Source organism: Sphaeramia orbicularis, chromosome 21 (assembly GCF_902148855.1).
Source record: "Sphaeramia orbicularis chromosome 21, fSphaOr1.1, whole genome shotgun sequence".
Lineage (NCBI taxonomy): Eukaryota > Metazoa > Chordata > Actinopteri > Kurtiformes > Apogonidae > Sphaeramia > Sphaeramia orbicularis.
In genome coordinates this window covers 38,047,771-38,073,024 of record NC_043977.1, presented here as the reverse complement: position 1 = coordinate 38,073,024, position 25,254 = coordinate 38,047,771, and positions in this window count along the sequence as shown.

The following is a 25,254-nucleotide window of genomic DNA, read 5'->3' as shown; positions in this document are numbered from 1 at the left end:
AACATAATATAGAAATGAAAATTCAAGGAAGCATAAAATAATGATACACGCAAAAAGAAAAGAAAGAAAGAAAAAAAAAAAGTCATATTTGAAAAGGAGTGAGAAGAAGCACAGCTTATTAGCTCTCACCGCTTTGTCTAAACCAGCAATATGTACATATATACATATACACCCATATACGTGCACATCTATCCATCTACACACATATACATATATATACACATACATATATACACACATACAGGTGGGGAAGCAAAATTTACATTGAACATTTAGTTGTTTTTTCTCAGCAGGCACTACGTCAATTGTTTTGAAACCAAACATATATTGATGTCATAATCATACCTAACACTATTATCCATACCTTTTCAGAAACTTTTGCCCATATGAGTAATCAGGAAAGCAAACGTCAAAGAGTGTGTGATTTGCTGAATGCACTCGTCACACCAAAGGAGATTTCAAAAATAGTTGGAGTGTCCATAAAGACTGTTTATAATGGAAAGAAGAGAATGACTATGAGCAAAACTATTACGAGAAAGTCTGGAAGATACTATTAAAGAAGAATGGGAGAAGTTGTCACCCCAATATTTGAGGAACACTTGCGCAAGTTTCAGGAAGCGTGTGAAGGCAGTTATTGAGAAAGAAGGAGGACACATAGAATAAAAACATTTTCTATTATGTACATTTTCTTGTGGCAAATAAATTCTCATGACTTTCAATAAACTAACTGGTCATACACTGTCTTTCAATCCCTGCCTCAAAATATTGTAAATTTTGCTACCCCACCCTGTACATACACATATACATAATTATATATACATACATATACATACATACATGCACACATGCATACATATACACATACACATATATCATATACACATACACCTACATATGCATATACGCACATATACACACCAACTTTTACCATGAGCTGTACACCACACTAAAAAAACAGGTAAATATAAGATTTCTCACCCCTCATAACCCACAAAGAGCAAATATATATTGGCTAAAATTTGCTTAGAGGTCTTATTTCTGTCTTTGTGCATAAGAAATCAATCTAAGTGAATCCCCAAAGGAACTTTGTGTTGGTAAATGTAAGTTCTGCAAATTTACAGGATTTCAGTTCTGTTGCAACATGTTGATGGTCATATGAACTATGTTTTCAGGTCAAAAATGTCCAATTTCATCACAATTAATGCTATATTTTCATGTCACAAATGGCGAAGTTATATTTGAACTGAATTTACCTGAAAAACAAATATTCTATTCTTTTAGATTCCCCAATTTTTCTTACAAGATTCTATCCGACATATCACATGTTTTATTTTTACAGGTTCAATATGGAGTATGGTGCTGATCCATCCTGCTTATGTTACACCAATATATACATTAAGAATGTCACACGTCACTTTTTAAATCAACAGTTTTCTAATAATAAGCATTTTTATAAAGAAATAACAATTCTATATTGTTATTTACTCTTTAGTATGATGATAAACTATACAATAAATAATTCTGATCCTAGTTTTTGCACAGGGATCATTTGTGGAAACGGTGACATGGCTGCTGAGCATCAGTATGATGGGATCTGGAATAACCATGTCACATCCGTCCACTGCCACATTTTGTGTTTTTGCGTCAGCTGTTATTGTTTTAGACCCACAATACTAACATTTATGAATAAGAGGAGAATTAGTAATAGTAAGTATATAAGTTTATTACTAATAAAGTACTGGTACTGACCAGATCATCATGGGTAATGTCACGTCCGTCCACCAGCAAAAGTTTTCACATACACGTGCTATTCAAAATCCAATATTTCTGAAAATATAGCTTCCACTGTCAAATAATATCAGTAGTCTGTGCACAAATGTATTAGCATTATTTCAACACAGTTCTATGCATTTCTTACAACTTTTTTTTTTTGACAGAAATGGCCACTCATTTGACCCCCTAAGTAAATTTTAGCCGATATATATATATATGTATATATATATGTATATATCTGTCTCTTTATTTTCTTCTGCCATGAAACCAAACACAATTACAGATCATAGAAAATTAGATATTTAGAATATTTTGTTGCATACTGTGTATAAGCCACAATTTGCAGACTGAAAGAACATAAGAGTAAACATCTATCTTCAATCTGAAACAGTAAGATATTAGCTGTAAGCTACTTATTATCAGTGAATGTTCTGCACAAATTTGTCTGTGTAACATGTTTTTTTGTTTGTTTGTTTTTTAACCTCACAGTCATGACGTTTGGATGTTTTTAGATGCAAATACACCCAGGATGGCACAAAAAAACTGTTGTCAGAGAGAATGACCCTAAAAACCGATAAAGGTTGAATCTGTGCACATAGACTTCAACATATTAACAGAATTTCATGAATTTGCATCATTAGTCACTTTTCCATCGATCCTCGAACATAAATTGTACATAAAAATTTTCCTAATGGAAAAACGTCAGTTTCGATAAAATTCTTGAAAGGTTTTTTGCGCTGGCAAGAGGTGGTTTTTCATGCGTAGCGAAATTGTTATATCATGCAAAAATGCAATGGAAAGACCTTTATCTGCAACTGGAGTCACATGACTAAAAAAAAAAAAAACGGATGTTGACAGACGTTAAAACAAACGAAGAAGAGTTTTAAACAAAATATGACGCAGTATGTGTGGACACACCAGGAAACCAAATCATTTTTTAATTTAATATGGGATAGAGGGGTAATATATAAAAATAATAATGAATATATCTGTAAATCAACGTGATATTTATGTTTGTCGTCATGTTTATAAAATGACTTCTCGTGTCATCTCGCAATAATAAATAAACAAATCATCGCATTTGTGATTTAATGGAAAAACCGACATTATGTACTTCTGTTTTTTTGACATTTAGTAAATATCAGTAAAGTTTTGCACAGATGTCCAGTGGAAAACCATCTACTGTAACTCTTGAGCTGACATTTTTTTGAGGTATACTTTCTCATTGTTACAATGAAATAAATAAATAAATAAATAAATAAATAAATAAATAAATAAATAAATAAGATTATTATTATTATTATTATTATTATTTATTGGTATTTTTGTTAGACGAGTAAAATGTAAAACAGTCAAATGAATATACTTTGAACGTATGTGAAGCGCTGGCTGACATGTTATCGTCCTGGTTAATTGTTAGATGTGATCATTTGTATTTTGGATGATTATCAGTATCATCATTTAATTTAATTTATTTATTTGTCACTTTTTATTTCTTTACAAATGTGCTACTCTGGGTGTGATTCCACTCCTTCTGTCTGTAGTCACCTCCCTGTGGTTCAGTAAACAGTGTTTCACAGTTGCAGTGTGTTCTGAATTGGAACTAATGTAGCCTTAAATTTGAGAACAAATTTAAGTTCTACTGTTACTATTTATTTTGACATTATTTACTTCATAAAACTTGTTTTTTAATTAAACATTTCATTTAACTTTGCTGGTGGCAGCTCCCTGCACTTTTTCTTTTTTAATTACTAAATATGCTTGAAGGGATTTCACCAAGGTTTAGTGTTGGACTATGCTGTATTTTTTTTTAAATGTTTCAAAATAACACTTTAATTTTTAAATATATGTCAGTTTCCTGTTTCCTCAAAGTATCTTAAAAATACGCTGGTCAGCTGTATATTATCAGAAAAAAATTCTATTGCAATATCATTTTTTTTTCTTTCTGTAATATATATATATATATATATATATATATATATATATATATATATATATATATATATATATATATATATATATAAAAATATGTGTGTGGAAAAATATAAGAAATTTTGTCAATGTCTTTAAAATTTCTATTTGACAGAATGAATCATCATACAAAAAAATGGGGTGATTTAGTATGGAAATCCATCAGCACTGAATATAATAATAAAGATAAAAAATGAGTCATTACAGAACTATTTTGAGTGTAAACGATTCTTTCTTGAACGGTAATGCTGTATAGTTCATCTACTTAATCACAGAAATTGGAGTAAATTTTTAAAAAGAAGGGAAAAAAGTAGAACAATCTAACACTGCATATTCTGCGCTGTGATTATTGCATCAGTTAAACACAACTTAATATAATTTACACATTTTCCTTCTGTTTAAAAACAAATTTACATAAGTATTTCATCAGTGCATCAGTTTGTTTTTTGCACCATTTGTGTTTTTGGGGAAAAATTTTACAATAAAATTACAGCCCCAACAATCTGCAAATTTACGTCTTGAAGTTTTTATTTTGCTGTTTTATCTGGTATTTATACAATTCAAGTATATGTTGATCTTCAGAGCTGAAAAATCCATATTTTGACAGTATATTTTACCAAGAAAATTTCTATGAGAAAATACAAAAATGCTAAAGATGTTACATAAATTAACCCTTTCATGCATAGTGGACAGTTATTCCACAGCTGTTCTCTTGTAAATTCATGGGTTTTGTTGTTTTAGTTCCATATCAGCCAAAACAATGGACACTAATGCATCATCCCAAACACTGACATTCATACCATTACTGTAAGTTTGCTGTTCTCGATAAACCTGATCTGCACTAACATGTTTGAGTGTAAATTAATTGCTTGTTACTGTTATTAAACTGCAATTAAAAGGTTTTTTTTTTTTAATTAATTTTTAGCCCTATTGGCCCACCCGCGGGCCAAAAAAATTATATTAATATTCATCTACTATAAAAATATAATAAATCAGGACAATGGATGTTTTTTTCAGCTTTTGCTCAAAGTTTAGACCCTAATGTTAATAAAAGTACATCAAAAGTGTATTTTAGTGCAAACTTTAATGTTCAAACATGATTTTTAATCTTTGTGGGGTGAAATATACGCTATTAAAAATCTCGGACACGAACAATTAATTTATGCATATCATCGTCAGTCCAGCCGGAAAAAAAAAAAAAAACAGGCGACGATGAAAAATTCTAATTTCTCTTTTAGTTTGTTACAGTTTACTCAGGCATAGTAATAGATACAATATTTTAGACAATGGGAATAGATTCTGTGAGGTCTCTAAATGTCCATAGACACCGAGAACATCCATATGAAAATTATTACTGTGAAGTAATTCTTCATTTACTTTGGGTATGTCTTTTTAGGCGTTTTTCCCCTGAAAATATGATCAGGGTTAAACAGGTTAATTAATTACTTAATTTATTTATTTTTATTATTATTTTGCATATTATCTCCATGAAGTGAGTATTGACTAGTATTAGAGTATGTTAAAATGTGAGAAAACAGCAGATTGGCAGCATTAAAAACGTTTTTATTTCACAGTTTTCACACAATATATCAATGAATACATGTTTCTTTGCTTCAAAAATTAAATGCATGGTGTCGGTCAAGCTGAGTGGACATTTTTGGAACTCCATGAAAAATAGGTTCATAAAAGAATTTTCAATTGCATTCTTTTTTTCGTGTCTAAAGAAGAATAAAACACTCAGGAAAAAAAAAAAAAACATGATTAAAGTTGTCATAATTCATGCATGAAAGGGTTAAAAAAAACCCACAATTATTATTTATTGACATGAAATGGAAAATTAGATGAGCTGACATGGATTAACCCTGTATTTCTTGTATGTTTACTGTTCGTTGTAGTTGTTATTCTTGTTTTTGTCTTCCTTTTTACATTTTTTTTTCAAAAGTATCTTGCTGTTGTGCCCTTCTGCTTTGTCTGTCCAAACACTTTGTAATCTCAGTTTTTAAAGGCGCTATATAAATAAAAGTTATTATATTATTATCATTTGACACACGTGTAAGTCCTTCATCATCTTCTCCTTTTTTTTTTTTTTTCCTTTTTGTACACATTACCCAGTGTTGTGAAAATGTCTGTATTCAGTAAAACACACTGAGCATCTTCTGAGTCACTAAACACTATTATCTGAGTCAAACCAGGATTTTACCTCATCCTTCCACCAGCACGTACAACACATTCGCCAACCGACAAAGGCATTGAGTCTTTCTGTCTCAGCGCCTGGTAATCCTCATCAATTATGTCGCTGGATCATACTTGTTGTCGGCCTGTTGTGCCTTCGTATGTGCATCTTGCCTTTATTCGAGTGCGGTCAGTGTTGAGTCATTCAGTGAAACCCTGGCTGGGAAACCACTGTTTGTATAATTTCCTGCCAAATATGTGTTGACAGTAGATTTAGAACAAATTCCCAACTGGCTCAAGTAATTTCCAATGCACTTTCTGTTTTGAAAAGGCCATAAATGAAAGCTTCTTAACCCTGCGGTATCCTGTCCAGCAAGGCCCTTACTAAGCACCAAGTGTGCCTTTTTGGCACACTTGTGGAATAATGACAAAAAAATTTCATACAGTTTGTTTTTAATTCTTTTACACTTTTTTCTATTTCATCAAATTGAGCTGGAAGAAAAAAAAATGAAAACAAATACTCAATAATTGTCACATTTTTTAACCCTTTAAATGCCGTGTTTGTGATGTAAACAAACCATTTTTTTGGATGCAAAAAACACACAATTTTATTTTTTTTTCAATATAGTACATAAAAAGTGGATCACATATTATTTGATTCTTTCATCCTGGCATATGTCAATGATTAACTCCAACACTGGTTAACTCGCATGATTATTTTTGGCGCTAAGTCAAATGTTTAAAAATACTAGCATCTGACACCAAGTGTGCGTAAAATGCACACCTATAAATCAAACTATTAAATATTATATATTGATTTATTTTTCTGCTGTAATTTGATTTTATTTTTGTAAATCCAGGTCAGCCCTAATCATACGTATCAAATGGAAGAAATAGTGCGTTTTAGGCACACTTGGGAGACAGATGCTCATCTTGTAATTTTCTTTTGTTTACAATGTGCAAATTTTAGTTGGTGGCCAGAATTTTAAAGATCATGCAAAAATGAACAACTTTTGAATTCTAACCTTATTTAAATTGTGAAAAATAATACAACGTTTTTTAAAATGAAGTGCAAAGTGTGCCTAAAAAGTGCACCCAGATACCAGAGGGTTAAATCATTAGCACAGGGGTGTCAAACTCATTTTAGTTCAGGGTCCAGATCCAGCTAAATTTAATCTGAAGTGGGTCGAACTAGTAAAGTAATAACATAATAACATATAAATAATGACAACTCCAAATTTTTGTTTTTGTGTTAGTGTAAAAAAAAAAAAAAAAAAACATAAAATTTTGAAAATACTTACTTTTATAAACTATCACAAAAAAAAATAAAAAAAAAAACGAAAAAACTGAAATTTAAATTAAAAAATGTAAGAAAATTTAGTACAATTTTAACAATATTATGCCTCAACTTATCATTTGTCCATGTGCATTATGGATCAGATCTACAAAGACACTAAATACTTAGTAACAGGCAGAAAAAATTGTTAAAATTGTGCTTAATTTTCTTTAAACATTTCAGGTTGTTCGTATTTGTTCAGGTTATTCACATTTTATTGTTACAGGATAATTTGTAAATGTCAATATTTTCATAATTCAATGTTATTTTTTGCACTGAAACAAAGAAAAAAAATAAGTTGTTAATTCTAGATTTTTTTTGGCTTAATTCAAGATGTTTTTTACTTAACTGAAGATTTTTTTTTTTTTTGCTTAATTCAAGATTTCTTTTACTTAGTTAAAGATTTTTTTTTGGCTTATTTTAAGATTTTTTAAACTTAATTGCAGATATTTTTTGTCTTAATTCAAGATTTTTTGCTAAATTGAAGATTTTTTTTTTTACTTAATTGAAGATTTTTTTTTTTTTGGCTTAATTCAATATTTTTTCCTTAATTCAAGATACTTTTTTTTTTTCTTAATTCAGTTCAAGACTGTGGAATTTTGTACTTGGCAAAAACACCCCAGGGGCTGAACTGGACGCTTTGGTGGGCTGCATGTTTGACACCCCTGCATTAGCACTTACTTGACCAACGCATTTCTCAACTTCCAGAGTTTACGGCATACGCATCGCAGTTTAAGCCCCAGTGGACGGGCGATCAACTTTCACAACCTCCCGACTCAATACAGACATTGGCAACAAAACCTGATCTCTGACACCTTTCCAGTGTTTTGGCACTGTCGAAAAGTGTATAGGGGCTGCTATCAGCAACTAATTAATGTGTAATGAATGGGCTTTTTAACTGGAGTGCAGGATAACAAATGTGTTGCGGATGCTAGCGCTGCGCTAATAAATCAAGCGGGCGACTGTAAACATGCAGGGCTTTCCCTGTGCACTCAGATGATATGAATGAGCTGTCAGCGCCGCTCACTACGGCAGCTTAAGTTCAGAACTCTGACCTTTGCACTCCTGTGATGTTTTCATGTGTCAGAGGTAGCAGCTGAAAACAGGGAAAAAAAACAAAACAAAACAAAACATTTGAGCCTCAGATATTAGTGAGGTGTCTGTAATTGAAAAAGACAGTGGATTGAGATGTTCAGCTTCAAAAACCAGGAAACAAATGTGGAAAATTTTACTGATAACACAAAGACAATCTGGACAAAACACCATGACATGCTTTTAGTCATAGTCACAATCCATGAATTATGATCTTTCATCTGTAGAGTGTGGACAGATGGATTTTTATATGATATGACATGCAGAGCTATTGACCACATTAGCGGCTTCAAACCCACATTTGTCACTGCAGAAATATGTCTTTATGTCTTTTGTGAAAATGTTAAATAACAACTGTATTGGTTTTAACCCATAAAGAGCCAGAGCTACTTTTATGGCAGTTCCCAAATTAATTTTTCTCTCTGTTTAACCTTTGTTAAGTGATTTATCACCATTTATTTGAACATTTTAAACTGTAAATTGGCTTAAAATTTGATTTGATTTGATCTGTCTCCTCTTTATGTGAAGCACTTTGTAACATGTTGTTTTAAAAAGTGCTAGATAAATAAAGCTTTACTTACTTACGTTATCCTCTGTATTTTGCATTTTTCACTGTAAACGTGTTTTTTTTTTTTTCTATATTTAACCCTTTCATGAATGAATTGTAAGAGCCTTAAACAAGATTTTTTTTTTTCCCTGAGTGTTTTTATTCCTCTAGGCATTAAAAAAATAATGAAAATTTGAAAAAAATGAAAAAGTTTTTATAAACCTATTTTTCATGGAATTGCAAAAATGTCCACTCAGCTGGACGCCAAACATTTAATTTCTGAAGCAAAGAAACGTATTTACTGATAAACTGTGTAAAAAACTATGATATAAAAACATTTTTAATGCAGCTAATCAGAGGTTTTCTTACATTTTAACATACACTAATACTAGTCATTACTCACTTCATTGAGATAATATGCAAAAAAAAAAAAAAAAAAAGTTTAATAACAAAAACACTTAACACTTTACACTTAAACATGTTAGTGCAGATCAGGTTTATCAAGAACAGCAAAGTTAGAGTAACAGTATGAATTGTAGTGTATGGGATGGTGCATGCACTGTAAAAATCAAAATTTTACCAAGTGTATTTTTCTCATTTCTAGTCAAAATATCTCATCACATTTAAAATGAGACATAATCACCTAAAGAGTAAATGTGTTTTTGCTTAATTCAAGCAAAAAAAATTTGCCAATGGAACAAGTGAAAATGATCTTGGTAAGATTTGTTGAAATCAGATTTTGCAGATCTGTTGTCTATAAATCAGTTCTTATATCTCACTGAAAAGTTCCTCTGTAGGTGATTCTGTCTGATTTTAAGTGTGATGAGATATTTGGACTAGAAATAAGAAAAGTACACTTGGTAAGATTTTGATTTTTGCTTTCTGGGTGTCCACTGTGTTCGCTGATATGGAACTAAAACAACAAAATCCATGAATATACAAGAGAACAGATGTCCACTGTACGGACCACTATGTATGAAAGGGTTAACTTCCTATATTTAACCCATAAAGACCCAGTGTTACTTTTGTGGTAATTACAAAAATGAATTTTTGTCTCTAATATTTCTTAAGTATTTTATCACCATTTACTGTATATATTATCTAGGGTGCCATTAAGGGGGGGTAAACATGACAAATTCATGGAGCCCAGCCTTTGTAGGGGGCCCATGGAGAAGTGGAGGGGGTCCAGTGGATACAGGTTAGAAGTTGTGAAAATCTCGTGTAAGATCCGCTGTATAATACACTGTAAAAAAAAACAAAACAAACCAACAAACAAACAAAACAAAAAACAGTAAAAGCAGGGGTGCTGAAAAAGCACTGTAAAATAACAGAAAATAACCATCTCATAAATATACGGTAATTTTCCATAATTAAAATAAGTTTTTTGCCCTAACTTTACATGAGATTTCGCTCTTCTTTTTTTTTTTCCCACTTTTTAATGTTTAATAAAGAATATTTTCATGTATTAAAACTATCAAATTACCTATAAATAAGCGAATATATAAATAATTTTCAATGAGACTAAGTTGTACAATCCACTGATAAAAACTGTATTTGGACAGTTTATCACTGCTTCTACATTTTATACATTCACAAAAATACATTTATTCAACATTTTTGTTGTGAAACCTCCTGTAATTACACAAGATATTTGTCAATTAACAAACTAGTCTTGTTAAACTTACAGAACAAATACTTTTTTTTACAGTTAATTGTCAGAATTTTGATCTCGTTTTATTTTTTTCACAGTATTAAACTTTAAATTAACAGTTTAATCTCATAAATAGAAAATAAATATTTGTGAAATTATGATACATTTGCAAATGTATTTTAACTGTATTTTTCTGTGGAAAAAAAAATTAAAGAAATTAAAAATTTCTTTTAAAAAATTTAAATTTTATGGTTATTCACAGTTACAGTTTTTTGTGTTATTTTACATTTGTCATGTAAAATCACAGTCTACTTTTGTCATTTCATTGATATTTTCCTGTATCTTAAAAATACAGCAAAAATCTGTAAAATAAACACTGAAAATTCTGTTAAATTACAGATTTTTTTTTTACAGTGTAGAGGCATAGAAGTCGGGACTCGGACGTTGAAAGCATGTTAAGTTTCAGTTTTGTTTCACGCCAGTGTAAGTTACTCTGGCCTGACAGATCGACAAAGTTTACCTTTCATGGGACCCACAATTGGTAGTGGCGCCCCTGTATATTATCCTCTGCATTTTGTGGTTTTAAAGTGTAAATCAGGTATTTTCCTACATTTAATTCATTGATCATGTAGATGTTCATTAAAGATCAGATTAAAGTTGAGGGATATTAAATCAGAAATACAGAAAACTGAAGAAAAGGTGAGTTTTTCAGCAAATCTGTCATTAACTGAACATAAACCTAGTGTCTCCATCTTTTGTCATTGATCCAACTCCATGGGTTTTACTGGTGAATCAATGTTGTAGAAGATGATGATGTTTCCACGGCAACTACGGAGCCTCTGAACGTCCAAATGGGTGATATCTGATGACCATGAAAAGATGACAAACTGTATTTTACACCAATTATTTACACGTATTGATAGGATTAGAAGATCAACAGGTATTAAACACTTTAGATCAGTAGATGGTTTGGAGGTTTGGGTCTTTAGGAGTTAAAAGTAGGTCATTGTCCACTCCACAGCTGCCAGCCATGTTGCTTCTCAAACTGCATTGTTTATAGTCTGTATGTAAAGGGTTATAAACTGAACATAGCTTCCATTTAAAGGCTGAAAACAAAATGTTAAGTATCAGGAACCTGAAATAAATAAATAGATGAATAAATACCAAACAGCTGTGGTTCTGCTTATCAGTTAATCCCTTATTTCCACAAACAAGGGCTGCACATCTGCATGGACTATTGTGATCTGCCAGGAGCTGTCATCAATGCAACAGTGAGCTCAGCGGTATGAAAGATGGACCAAGAAAGAAAGAAAGAAATCAACAATGCAAAGTGTATGGGACGCTAATAGGCTCTAAGTCATTTGTTTGTTTTGACAGCTTAAAGCAGTGGAGCTTGATGATTTCTTGGCGTCACTGGGTAAAAATTCCATAATTACTTTTCAGCGTATTATAATTCAAGTGATCTGAGAGGAATGTGCGCTCTGTTTGTGGGCTGTCCAAAATCTACTCTGTGATGGGGGAAATTTATCCAGTCAAGATGCTGAGGTTAAATATGTGATTGACAGCTTTAAATTCTGATCAATAATCAGATTCGGTTAGATGTGGTTCTACTGGTTCAACAAATCATCTTAAATAAAGTAAACTGTGTCATGAAATCTTAGGCAGAGAGGAGGTGTTTTTGCTCATGAAATTAAAGTATAGGGATGGACGGTGAAATAAAAATGCTCTCATTGATTAGTAAAATATAGGAATTGAACATTTAAAAAGTCCCCACAAAACAACCCACATTTGGTTTATTTGCTCCAGAATATCAAGATGTGAATCACATCTTGTATGGAACTGTCAAGTACTATTTATATTGTGAGCTTCCAGTTATCGTAGGAAAAAAAAAAAAAAAATCGAAACAATTAACCAACTGCCAACCCAGCATTCTGGAATACAACAGGGAAGTGGAGTCAAAATTAAGAAAACTGAAAAAAACAACAGAAAAACAAGTGGTGTCAGGCACAACAAACCCCGCCCCTTGCACTTATTGGAGCATATTTGGCATGGATCCAGCTGATGTCATCATGTCTATGCATGTGCTGATGTCAGCGTATCAATTGCCTCTATGTATGTGCCAAGTCTGAAGTAAATTGAAACAAAATTGATGTTTATAAAGACATTTGAAATTTCACCCATTATAAGTAAATGGGAGAGAAAATTTTTTTTTAAATTCATTAAAAATTTGAACTTCGACCTACTTTTCCCAAAATGTAATGACATCTCTTCTGGGTCACTGGCAATCTATAAACTTAATTTGGTATGAATTCAACCAATAGTTTTGCTGTTACAGATATGTGAAATTCAGCCCATTGTAAGTAAATGGGGGAAAAAAAAAAAAAAAAAAAAAAAAAAAAAAATCTATATATATATATATATATATATATATATATATATATATATATATATATATACAGGGTGGGGAAGCAAAATGTACAATATTTTGAGGCAGGGATTGAAAGACAGTGTATGACCCATTAGTTTATTGAAAGTCATGAGAATTTATTTGCCACAAGAAAACGTACATAATAGAAAATGTTTTTATTCTATGTGTCCTCCTTCTTTCTCAATAACTGCCTTCACACGCTTCCTGAAACTTGCACAAGTCTTCCTCAAATATTCGGGTGACAACTTCTCCCATTCTTCTTTAATAGTATCTTCCAGACTTTCTCCTAATAGTTTTGCTCATAGTCATTCTCTTCTTTCCATTATAAACAGTCTTTATGGACATTCCAACTATTTTTGAAATCTCCTTTGGTGTGACGAGTGCATTCAGCAAATCACACACTCTTTGACGTTTGCTTTCCTGATTACTCAAATAGGCAAAAATTTCTGAAAAGGTATGGATAATAGTGTTAGGTATGATTATGACATCAATATATGTTTGGTTTCAAAACAATTGACGTAGTGCCTGCTGAGAAAAAACAACTAAATGTTCATTGTAAATTTTGCTTCCCCATCCTGTATATATATAGTTCTAAAATTAGAACTTTGATCTACTTTTCCCGAAATGCAATCTCGATTTATTCTGGGTCACTGACAAACCCAATTTGGTATGAATTCAACCAATAGTTTTGGTGCTACAGTGTTAACAAACCAAGGTTCTCATAGTTTTGGATTTTTCATTATAGCTTAGTTTTATTTAGTTTTGACTTTTTTTCCCTCTAATTCAGTTAGTTTTAATTAGTTTTTAGAGCAGGTTTGCTAGTTTTTATTAGTTTTCATTATTCTCCAAATGCTTAGTTTTAGTCTAGTTTTAATTTAGTTTTTTTTTTTTTTTAATATCTTTTCTCTTCTTCTTCGTCATATTCAAATAAATCCCAGACAGGACTCTGCTGTTTTCTCCCAACTTTAGTCTCCATGTTTCCAGGTAGAGTGGGGACCAGAGGACGACTGTAAACCACAAGTGACGGGCCGTTAAATATCATATGGTGCTGCTAGCTAAAATTGCTAGAGCGAAATAAATCTCTTTCGTTTCAATCTGACATCTACAAAGACGGAAATGAAGGGAATTTTATCCATAATTTTTATCCTATTTAGTTAGGTTTGTAAGCACACAATACAGTTTCAGTTAGTTATGTTTTTTTTTTCTTTTAATTGTAGTTATTCCAGTTAACGAAAATATGTTTTCAATTTTAATTTCCGTCATTTTGTTAGTTTTCATTAATGATAATAACCTTGAAACAAACAAACTGAACCATAAACAATACCCCTTGCCTCCCCTTCAGGGGTCGGGTAAAAATCCCCAACCTATTATGTGCATCAGATCAAGAAAAAAGTGTCACTACCCAGGGAGAATAGAGAGACAACATGACTGAGTTAAATCAAGAAAAAGTGTAGTAGGTCAGTAGAGCGAGGTATGTGTGGGTGTTGAGCAAACGGTGAAAAGATAAAGATATGTTGCTGTAGTGAAGGAGCCCACCTTCACAGACACACAATGAGTGTTAGAGAATCCACAACATAACTGCTTCTATCTATGCCTTGGTTCTGAGGTCAGGCTGCAGGTCATGGTGTGTTGTAGTCTGCACTTTTCCTTGTACTCTGTCCTCCATCTGGATCTGCAGACTAGATGTCCACAGACCAAAAAACTGTTTACCTTGCCTCGTTTGGTATCTCTTATTTCTGTACAACCTCACCTGTGTGACTTTACAGTTATTTTTTTTCACCTGACATGTCGGATTAACACACTAAACCAAAAAAAAAAAAAAAAAAAAATTAAATAAAAAATAAAAATAAAATAAACCTAAAAATCACACAAAAAAGATGAAATCCAAATAGGAAAAAGTTAAATTCTTTACTGATTTTTAACCAAAAATATATTGAACATACTATTTTTATGACTTCAAATAAACCTAGAAATTGAAATCTAAAAAAAATAATTTTAAATTTAGCAAATAAAGTTATATACAACTATTCACATTGGGTGTTTTTTTAAGGAAAACTACATACAACTACTTACTAAACAAATCTGGGGTCAATATGATCCCACAAACACATTCAATGAACCATTTTTATGATTCAGAAAGCTATATACAACTATTTCTAAGATCAATCAGGTGCTACCCAATTTGGTATGAATTCAACCAGTAGTTTTGCTGCTAAAACGTTAACAACAAGAGAAAGAAACAAACCAAACCAATAACAATCCATTCTACTGTAACCGGTTGTGTCGGATTCTGCGTTGTGTTTTTGAAGGATGAGACCCGCACGTACGACTTTGGAGGCAGTCTCCGTTTATTGTTTCTTTCGTTCCTGACAAAATTGACTTAAAACACAAAAACCTCCAGTCAGTGACCCCCGTAAAACATGCCCCTCTCCCACAGAGATCCAGAACAAAAGGGCACACATTAACCCTTTCATGCACAGTGGTCACTCCAGTGGACAGTCATTCTGCAGCTGTTCTCTTGTATATTCATGGGTTTTGTTGTTTTAGTTTCATATCAGCCAACACCGTGGACACTCATGCATCATCCCATACACTGACATTCCTGTAACTTTCCTTTCTTTTAACTAAATCAATTACTAATTGTTATTAGACTGTAATTAACAGAGTTTTTTTTTTTTCAACCAAAAAGTTTCTTTTTTTTTTTTGCATATTATCTGAGTGAGTAATAACTAATATTATAGTATGTTCAAATGTGAGAAAACATCAGATTAGCAACATTAACCTCCTGAGACCCAGGAAAGTGAAATTTTTTGCTTTTTTCCATTAAACAATTGTCTTGATTGGAAACTACATAATAGAACAGTTTTTTTTCCTTTTGTTTGTTTTTTTTTTCCTGAGACATTTTTAAAAAAATATTTTGATTGATTTATTTTTTTTAATGGGATGGCCTTTACAATGGACAACTTTTTTTTTTTTTAAGTAAAACTGTTAAACTTTTGTCCCGAAAGAGGACAAAAATGCATTGCTGGGTCTCAGGAGGTTAAAAATGCTTTTATTTAATAGTTTTCACACAGTATGTCAGTAAATATATGTTTCTGACCTTCAAAATAAAAAAAAAAACGGTGTCCAGCTGAGTGGACGTTTTTGTAACTCCATGAAAAATAGGTTCATTAAAAAAAAAACAAAAAAAAAATAGAAAAATCCATTACATTGTTTTTTTTCATGCTGAAAGAAGAAGAAAAACACTCAGGAAAAATATCTTGATTAAGGTTCTCAAAATTCATGCATGAAAGGGTTAAATTATTAAAACAAAATACAACATACCTGACAAAATTGACATAAAACACAAAAACCTCTGGTCAGCGACCCCCGTAAAACATGCCCCTGCACAAACCAAATGATAAAGAAATGTGTTTCAGCACATCATAAGCACGCCTCAAACAGTTTGAACTAGCCAGTTCATACAAAAAATTAAATTAGCAGAGGCTAAACCAAAAATTTTCTCAGACTGTACGGCTGCTTACCTCTCCCACAGAGATCCGGAACAAAAGGGAAGAGGTAAAGGTGCAAAAACTCTACACCGCAAAAATTGGAGAATTGAAATTTCAGGGTTAAACATTTGAGAGTCAATTTTCACTCTCAAAGTGTAGTTTTAACTCACTGTGAGTTAAATGTCTCTCAGAGTTGGGGTTAATGAAAAGAGTTAGTCAAGCCTGTGGAAATTAACTCAGGAGAAGTGTTGTTTTGTGTCTCTCCAGTGTTAATTTGCCTGGCCCCTGCATTTCAAACCAGGTGAACCTGTGCAATTTCTATCAGACTGTCACTGTCAGAGAGAAAAAAAAGAAAAATACATTTTCTAAAAAAAAATGCATCAGCTTTCTTTGAATCATCCTGTTCACATTGAATTTTAAGTCATTTTTAATGGATTCACTTTTTTATGATTAAAATTAACACAACTTTTTTTTTTTTTTTTGTAGTTTTGTTTGTTCTGTTTTTTTTCCTCTCTCTTCCGCCCAGTTTACTCAGTTCTGGTTGTAGTTATTGTTACCATTATAATTGTCTCCATGGTTGTTGCTGTTTGTATTGTTGATACTTTCTTATGAGGGTCTTCGCCACCTTCTTCTCTCTTGTTCTCTCTCCTTCTTCTACCCCCCCACCCCCATGTCAGGTCCGGCATCGAAATGTGGTTCAACAAAACTCATAATAAACACAGTAGAATATCAAAGGGCACTTCATATACTTTATGAAGTTACCCTTGGCAAAGCAAATTTGTTCAGCACCAAAAGGAACCAGACTATCATTCTGCTTTTAGGACACTGGACAAGACAAGTAGAAAAAAAAAAAAAAAAAAAAAAAAGTAGTGTGAGATACTCCCTGGTAAAATGTCCAAATAAAAGGTGATACACAAGGACAGGTGTCAGAAAAATGGGCAATGATGACTGGGAGTACAGTTGGTGTCGGCTGCTGCCTTATCGGTACAGACAGCTGCCTGTCAGCCAGCTGAGCCTGTAAAAAAAAAAAAAAAAAAAATTAACACTACTTTCAGAGTGAAAATGAAGTAAAATGAGTGTTATTTTTGTTACTCTCATGGTGCTAATTTAACTCTGTTTGAGTTAAAGGAGAAACTCGGACAGTGTAAGTAATAAATCCATATGGGTTAATTTAACCCAGGTCGGTGAGATTATGTAGGGTTGCTGTGGCTCAGTTGGTAGAGCAGGTTGTCTAATGACCAGAAGGTCAGTGGTTCGAGTCCTGGCTCCGACTATCCATGTGTCGAAGTGTCCTTGGGCAAGACACTGATGTCACTGTATGAGTGTGTGTGAATGTGAGGAATTGTAAAGCACTTTGGGCACCATGAAGATGAGGGGATTGAAGGATCTGTCTGCCAATGATGTATCTATTAAAGATGCTCTCACTTAAGTCTAAAGAGTCACAGGTAGGGTACATGCATAAGTATCTTAAGATTCCAAGTTTCTTACATTTAACAGTATGCCTTCACAGCATTCTTGGCAATATGCGCCATCACAGGAATCAAGTTCTCTCCTGTGTAGTCCATGCACTATATAAGTTCAATCCATTTACCATTTATGAACTCTTGTGAGTGTTGGTAGTTAACTCAGTCAGTGTTAAGTTAACTCAGGTTTCTGAGTTAAAAAGGCAACTCTGGCATACAGGGTGGGGAAGCCAAATGTACAATATTTTGAGGCAGGGATTGAAAGACAGTGTATGACCAATTAGTTTATTGAAAGTCATGAGAATTTATTTGCCACAAGAAAACTGACATAATAGAAAATGTTTTTATTCTATGTGTCCTCCTTCTTTCTCAATAACTGCCTTCACACGCTTCCTGAAACTTGCGCAAGTGTTCCTCAAATATTCGGGTGACAACTTCTCCCATTCTTCTTTAATAGTATCTTCCAGACTTTCTCGTAATAGTTTTGCTCATAGTCATTCTCTTCTTTCCATTATAAACAGTCTTTATGGACACTCCAACTATTTTTGAAATCTCCTTTGGTGTGACGAGTGCATTCAGTAAATCACACACTCTTTGACGTTTGCTTTCCTGATTACTCATATGGGCAAAAGTTTCTGAAAAGGTATGGATAATAGTGTTAGGTATGATTATGACATCAATATATGTTTGGTTTCAAAACAATTGACGCAGTGCCTGCTGAGAAAAAACAACTAAATGTTCATTGTAAATTTTGCTTCCCCACCCTGTAGTGTTAAATAATTAAATCCAATGAAAATGTTAATTTAACTCTGTAAAGTGTGGACCTATATAAACTCTGAAAAAGAGTTAAAATCAACTCTGTGGGAGTTGATTCAACTCTCCAATTTTTGCTGTGTAGTTACAGCGGGCAGTGTCACACTGTAAACTACTTGTTGGGGAACAGACTCAAATTAAAAGTTCCACATACTCACTTGGAGGCCTATAATGTCAGGTATAAACCAAAAGAAATTAAAATAAAATGAACAGATTTTGTGTAATTATAACAAACAACACAATCTACATACCCACACTGCTGCAAAATAACTGACCCTGTTACGCTACACATAATAATATACATTATATAGGCTAAATGTCGTCTAAAATTAATGTTTATTTGCAACATAGTATAGCAAACTATTACATGATCAAAAACAAATTAATTTTAGCAAAAAAAAAGTCTCCATTTTGAATGTTTGGGGTCGCCAGAAATTCATGATGTTAAAATGAGGTCACGAGCCAGAAAAGGTTGGGAACCACTGCCATAACCGGAAGGAGTTGGATCCTTGCAAAAGAGACACATAAAATCATTTGTCCAATCAGCAGAGCCCTATTTTAGGCCTTTCAGCGCTATCGGATGTTGATGCAGCATAGATCCACGGGTCTTTAAAGTGATCATGTGAACTCTGGAGACAGGAGTAGGATGAGATAAAATGACAAAACCTCCACGGGTCGCTGAAATGATGGATTGTGTACATCTGCGAAATCGATCACCACGTTAGATCATCAGATGGCCCACCCTTAGTTATCATCACAGCTAAACACATGTACCGCACTGTACATCAGGTTAACTGTTTAAAGCAACAATAGGCTGATTTATTTATGGCTCCACAGCTCCAATTAATCAGCTAATGTTGCTGCGGTTAATGCACATGTCAAACATCTCGCTGCCATTTTTCGTCTGTTTTATATACAATCCATTCATTTCATCTAAATGAAAATTCATCACCATCTGGTGCGACTTAAAAACCGAGGCCCTCGCTGACCCCACTCCTACAACCATCAGCCTGATCTTGTCATTTAACCCTTAGTGGTCTGAGCCTACTTTGGCCGTTTTTCAGTACTTTTGATATTGACTTTATATACTCTATAAAGAAATGTTTACTATACCCATGTTTGCTTGTTTTTTTTTTCAGCACAACTTCATCTATCTCATCTGTCTTATTTTTTCACTTTAACCTACAATATCAACACAAAAGGACAAAAAACACACAAAATATATAAAATCCGATTTGAAAAATGTATATAATTTATTGCATAAATAACACAAAGATGCTTAACGAACCTTTTCAAAGACTTTTAAAGTGAATATTGGCCCCAAATATTAGATATATAAAATTAAAATTGTAATAAATTAACACTGTACTCAAATATTTGACATAAAAGCATATCTTTACATAGGCGTTTTCTCTGGTTTTCTCACCCCCCCCGGTCCTCCCAGTTTCTGCATTTGGTTCAGGTGGGGTCATTCTCACCTTTACCTGTAATGCAGGGGTGTCAAACTCATTTTGGTTCAGGGGCCATATTTAGCCCAATTTGATCTCAAGTGGGCCAGACCAGTAAAATAACGACTTAATAACTTATAAATAATGACAAGTCCAAGTTTTTCTTTTTGTTTTAGTACAAAAACACCCCAATTAAATTATGAAAATATTTACATTTTACAAAAAAGATGTGAATAACCTGAAAAAACTGAAATTTCATTTGAAAAATTAGTGCAATTTTAACAATATTATGCCTCAACTTATTATTTATTCATGTACATTTACACACAGTGTTACATAAACATTTTGTAACATGCAGAAAATTGTTAAAATTTTGGAGTTTCTGACAAAAAATTTTAACAATTTCTACAATATTACATCTGTGATTATTAACACAACTACAGATCACAGTGGATCCATAAATGCACCAAACATTTAGTAACAGGCAGAATATTGTTAAAATTGTACATTTCAGGTTGTTCATCTTTGTTTTTATTTATGTATTTATTTGCATTTTATTGTGAAAGAATAGTTTTGTAAATGTAAATATTTTCACAGTGTAATGTTATTTTTTTCCACTTCAATTTTTTCCACATAATTTTTCACAAAGAAAATTAGTAGTTGTCATTATTTATGTGTTATTGTGTTGTTATTTTTACTGGAGATCACATTGGTCTGTATGTGGAACCTGAACCAAAAGGATTTGGACAACCTGGACTGTTCAGGTTAATTTTTGCACTTTCATCCCGTGGGCCAGAATGAAACCTTTGGCGGGCCAGATTTAGCCCCCGGGCCGCATGTTTGACACCTGTGCTGTAATGCTAATGCAGTCTGTGGATTAGAATCTGCAGATTCGGACAGTTTTTTTACCATTTTGACAAAAGGACAAAAAATGATGAAGATATGGTCAGAAATATAACGCTGCTTTATATTGCTTTAATAGTGCTATTTCTCTTGTTTGCTCAGCGTCATAACTCCGGTTGTATTTGCTCTATCAACATCAAATAAAAAGTGGGAGAGTCCGCACTTTCGAATGCAATTGTCCCCACTGGTCTATGTGACCGACTTCCGACGCTATGATGTGTTGAAAATGTCATGTGATTAAGTCACGGGGCTGTGACCGTGGACCCCTAAGGCACTGTTTGTCAACCTTGGGGTCAGGGCCCCACGTGGGGTCGCCTGGAATTCAAATGGGGTTGCCTGAAATTTCTAGTAACTGATAAAAAAAAAGAAAAAAGAAAAAAAGAAAGAAAGAAAGAAAAAAATTAAGAAGTATATGGTGAGTTGAGAGAGACAATCCTAATCCATAAAAGACATGACAAACTGTGAAGCTGAAACTGAAGCACTGTGGTACTGTTTATCTGTCAAATGTTCATTGTGGTCGGTTTAAGATGCTGCAGCTCTTTCATAACACTGGCCAACAACAAATTTATTGTTCAAGTTTTTTGAGCTGATTTAGGATAATTCTGGTGTGCTGAATCCAAAAATCACATTAATTTTGCTCAGTCAGGTCAACTTTCTGAACTATGCAACAAATTGGCTTTTTAACATTTTTGCTTACATTTATGGGCATTTTCACATCATATAATACAAAATTCTTTCATATTTCTTGCAGTAAATGAGTTCTGAAGATTTTACTTTTGCCAATTAATGATTAATGTTTTTTTTAATATTACAGGTGAATGAAATGGCTTCGACTAGAAGATCTTGCAAAAATAAGCCTGACGTATTCTGCTACATCTGCGGTGAATACACCATTGTGCCTAACAGGAATCCTGTTAGAAAATGATTTTTTTTTCTCTTAAAACCTATTTTGGGTGAGAACTATATAAAAAATCAACTGATAAAGTCACAAAAATGTAATCAATTTTGTGAGAAGATCAAATTTTTCAAAATCAAATTAGCAAAAAAACCTGACCTGATTGAGAAAAACAGATGTCATTTTTGGGTTTAGCGGTGCAAAATGGTCCTAATTCAGTTGAAAAAACCTAGACAACTTGCAAAAAACTTCTTTTTTTGTAACCCAGTGTAATTCATAGTTTGAGGTCTTGTTTGTTCAGTATTAATTGTCAGCCTTGTAAATCCAAGCTGGACTGACTGTACATATCCTGACCAAGGAAAATAAAATTCTCACTTTGTGCAGTAATCTACACCTGGCTTTTCTGCCTCTGTCCATAATAATATACATTATATAGACTAAATGTCATCTAAAATTAACATTTGTTTGCAACATAGTATAGCAAACTATTATCAAAAACAAACTAATTTTAACAAAAAAATGTCTGCGTTTTGAATGTCTGGGGTTGGCAGAAATTTGTGATATTAAAATGGGGTCATGAGCCAAAAAAGGTTGGGAACCACTGCCTTAAGGGTTAAAGAGAAAGACACATACACACACACACATAAAAGCAAAGAGAAAACAGAGAAATCTGCATCGCAAAGCCAACAAGGTCCATGAATCATATCCGCCCTCATCAAGTCCCTTTGCACAGAGTGAGCCCGCTCGCCGAGATGATTCCGTTTGCTGGTCTCTCAGCGGGCCTCATCAGTGAGCTTGTACCATGTTAACACATGTGAAGCGCTGTGTCAGCCCCCCTCTGCCTCCAGCCAACCCAACCTATTATTATAAACCCCACACATCGAAACACCACTGTCACACTGAATGGACGGTAGATTGAAGGAGGGAATTACCGTGACTGTAGCTGTGGGTAAAATTATTCTGCGACTGTGTGTCGGTTTCGGCGTTTGTGCTCTGATTGTAGAAAACCAACACCTGTCGCACATGAGCGTACAGACTTCTCTATACCAACCAGCCTCATGTGCAAGACAAGATTTGGATAATGATCACCCAGCAGTATCACGCTCGCCCACTGTCACGAAGCCGCTGCAAAAAAAAAAAAAAAAGCTGGAAAGTTATTTAGCTTGTTTGTTACAGGATTCTGCAGGTCTTTCTTTTAATCTTTTGTATATAACACATGCTAATACGAGAACCGCTGACAATTAGTGGCTGTGATTCGGGAAAAAAAATATGGTTTCGCTCATGTATTCATCTCCGTACGGGAACACTGGCTTATTAAAGCAAAGGTGCCAAAGAGAGTTCGCAAACAAAGCTGCAAACAGAGGCAGTGTTCGAAGGATTGGTGTGAATGATGCCAGGCAGAAAAGTATAACGAACCATTAGAATAGTTTCGGTGAAATAGAGCATAGTAGTTCAAAAAATAGGAAGAACTGAATACAAACTGAAGACAAAATGGGGGTAGATTTGCACAACATTGCATATCAGTATCATCATGATGTCTAATGCACATCAGTGTGAGCACATGTGTGACTTTCTACACTTTACACTTATTTATTTATTGTCTGTTTTTAACTCTCTTGCACTGAATAGATATAGCAACACACATTTCATCATATATTGTTTTCATTGACAATAGAGATGTTCTATTCCAGGGGTGTCAAACTCATTTTAGTTCAGGGGCCATATCCTCCTAATATGATCCGAAATGGGCCGGACCAGTAAATTAATAACATAACAATATATAAATAATGTCAACTCCAAACATTTTGATGTGTTTTATAGTGAAAAGAGTAAAATTACATTCTGGAAACATTTCCATCTCTTTAAAAATGTGAATAACATGAACAACCATGAAAAAAATTACATTTATTAAGAAAAATAAGTGCAATTTTAACTATATTTTGCCTCTGCTTATCATTTGTAAATGTGCATTATAACTTACAGATCACAATGGATCTGCAAATACACCAAAGATTTTAGTAAGTGGCTGATTATTATTAAAATTGCACTTACTTCTCTTAGGACATTTCTGTTTTTTCATATTTTTCATGAAAGGCTACACTGTAAAAAAAAAAAAAAAACTGTAAAAAAAACACAACAACGTAATATTCCGGCAGCAGGGGTGCCAAAAAAATACTGTAAAACAACCATCTCATAAAAATACGGTAATTTTCCATAATTAAAATACAGTTTTTTGCCCTCACTTTACATGAGATTTTGCATATTTTTTTTGACTTTTTAATGTTTAATAAAGAATATTTACATGTATTAAAACAATCAAATGACCTATAAATAAATATATAAATAATTTTCAGTGAGACTAAGTTGTACAATCCACTGATAAAAACTGTATTTGGACAGTTTATCAGTGCTTATACATGTTATACATTCACAAAGATACATTTATTCAATATTTTTGTTGTGAAACCTCCTGTAATTACACAAGATATTTGTCAATTAACAAACAAGTCTTGTTAAACTTACAGAACAAATACTTCTTTAACGGTTAATTGTCAATAATTTTATCTCATTTTATTATTATTTTTTTTTCTAACTGTATTAAACTTTAAATTAACAGTTTAATCTCATGAATGGAGAAGAAATATTTGTGAAATTTTGATACATTTTTAACTGTATTTTTCTGTGAAAAAAGAAAAAAATTTCTTTAAAAAAAATGGACATTTTTTGGTTATTCACAGTTACAGCTTTTTCATGTTATTTTCCATTTGACATGTAAAATCATAGTCTATTTTTGTCATTTCATTGATATTTTCCTGTATCTCAAAAATACAGGAAAAATCTACAAAATAAACAGTGAAAATTCTGTTAAATTACAGATTGTTTTTACAGTGTAGTTTGTAAATTTACACATTTTAATGTAATTTCGCTTTTTTACACAAAACAGAGGAGAAATTTGGAATTGTCATTATTTGTAGGTTTTTATGATAGTATTTTACTCATCTAGCCCACTTGAGGTTAAAGTAAGGCTTTATATGGGCCCTAAAGTAAAAGGATTGATTGTTAATATCTTCAGTGTAATTTTTGCATTTCACAAATTCATCCATCCATTGGACCCTTTGGCTTCGTTTTGGCCCCTGGGCCGCATGTTTGACATGTGTGTTCTATTCTATTCTATTCTATTCTATTCTATTCTATTCTATTCTATTCTATTAGGACACTATGCATGGCTCGCACCTTTGACTAATAAGGGATTATGTCTGATTGTGCATGA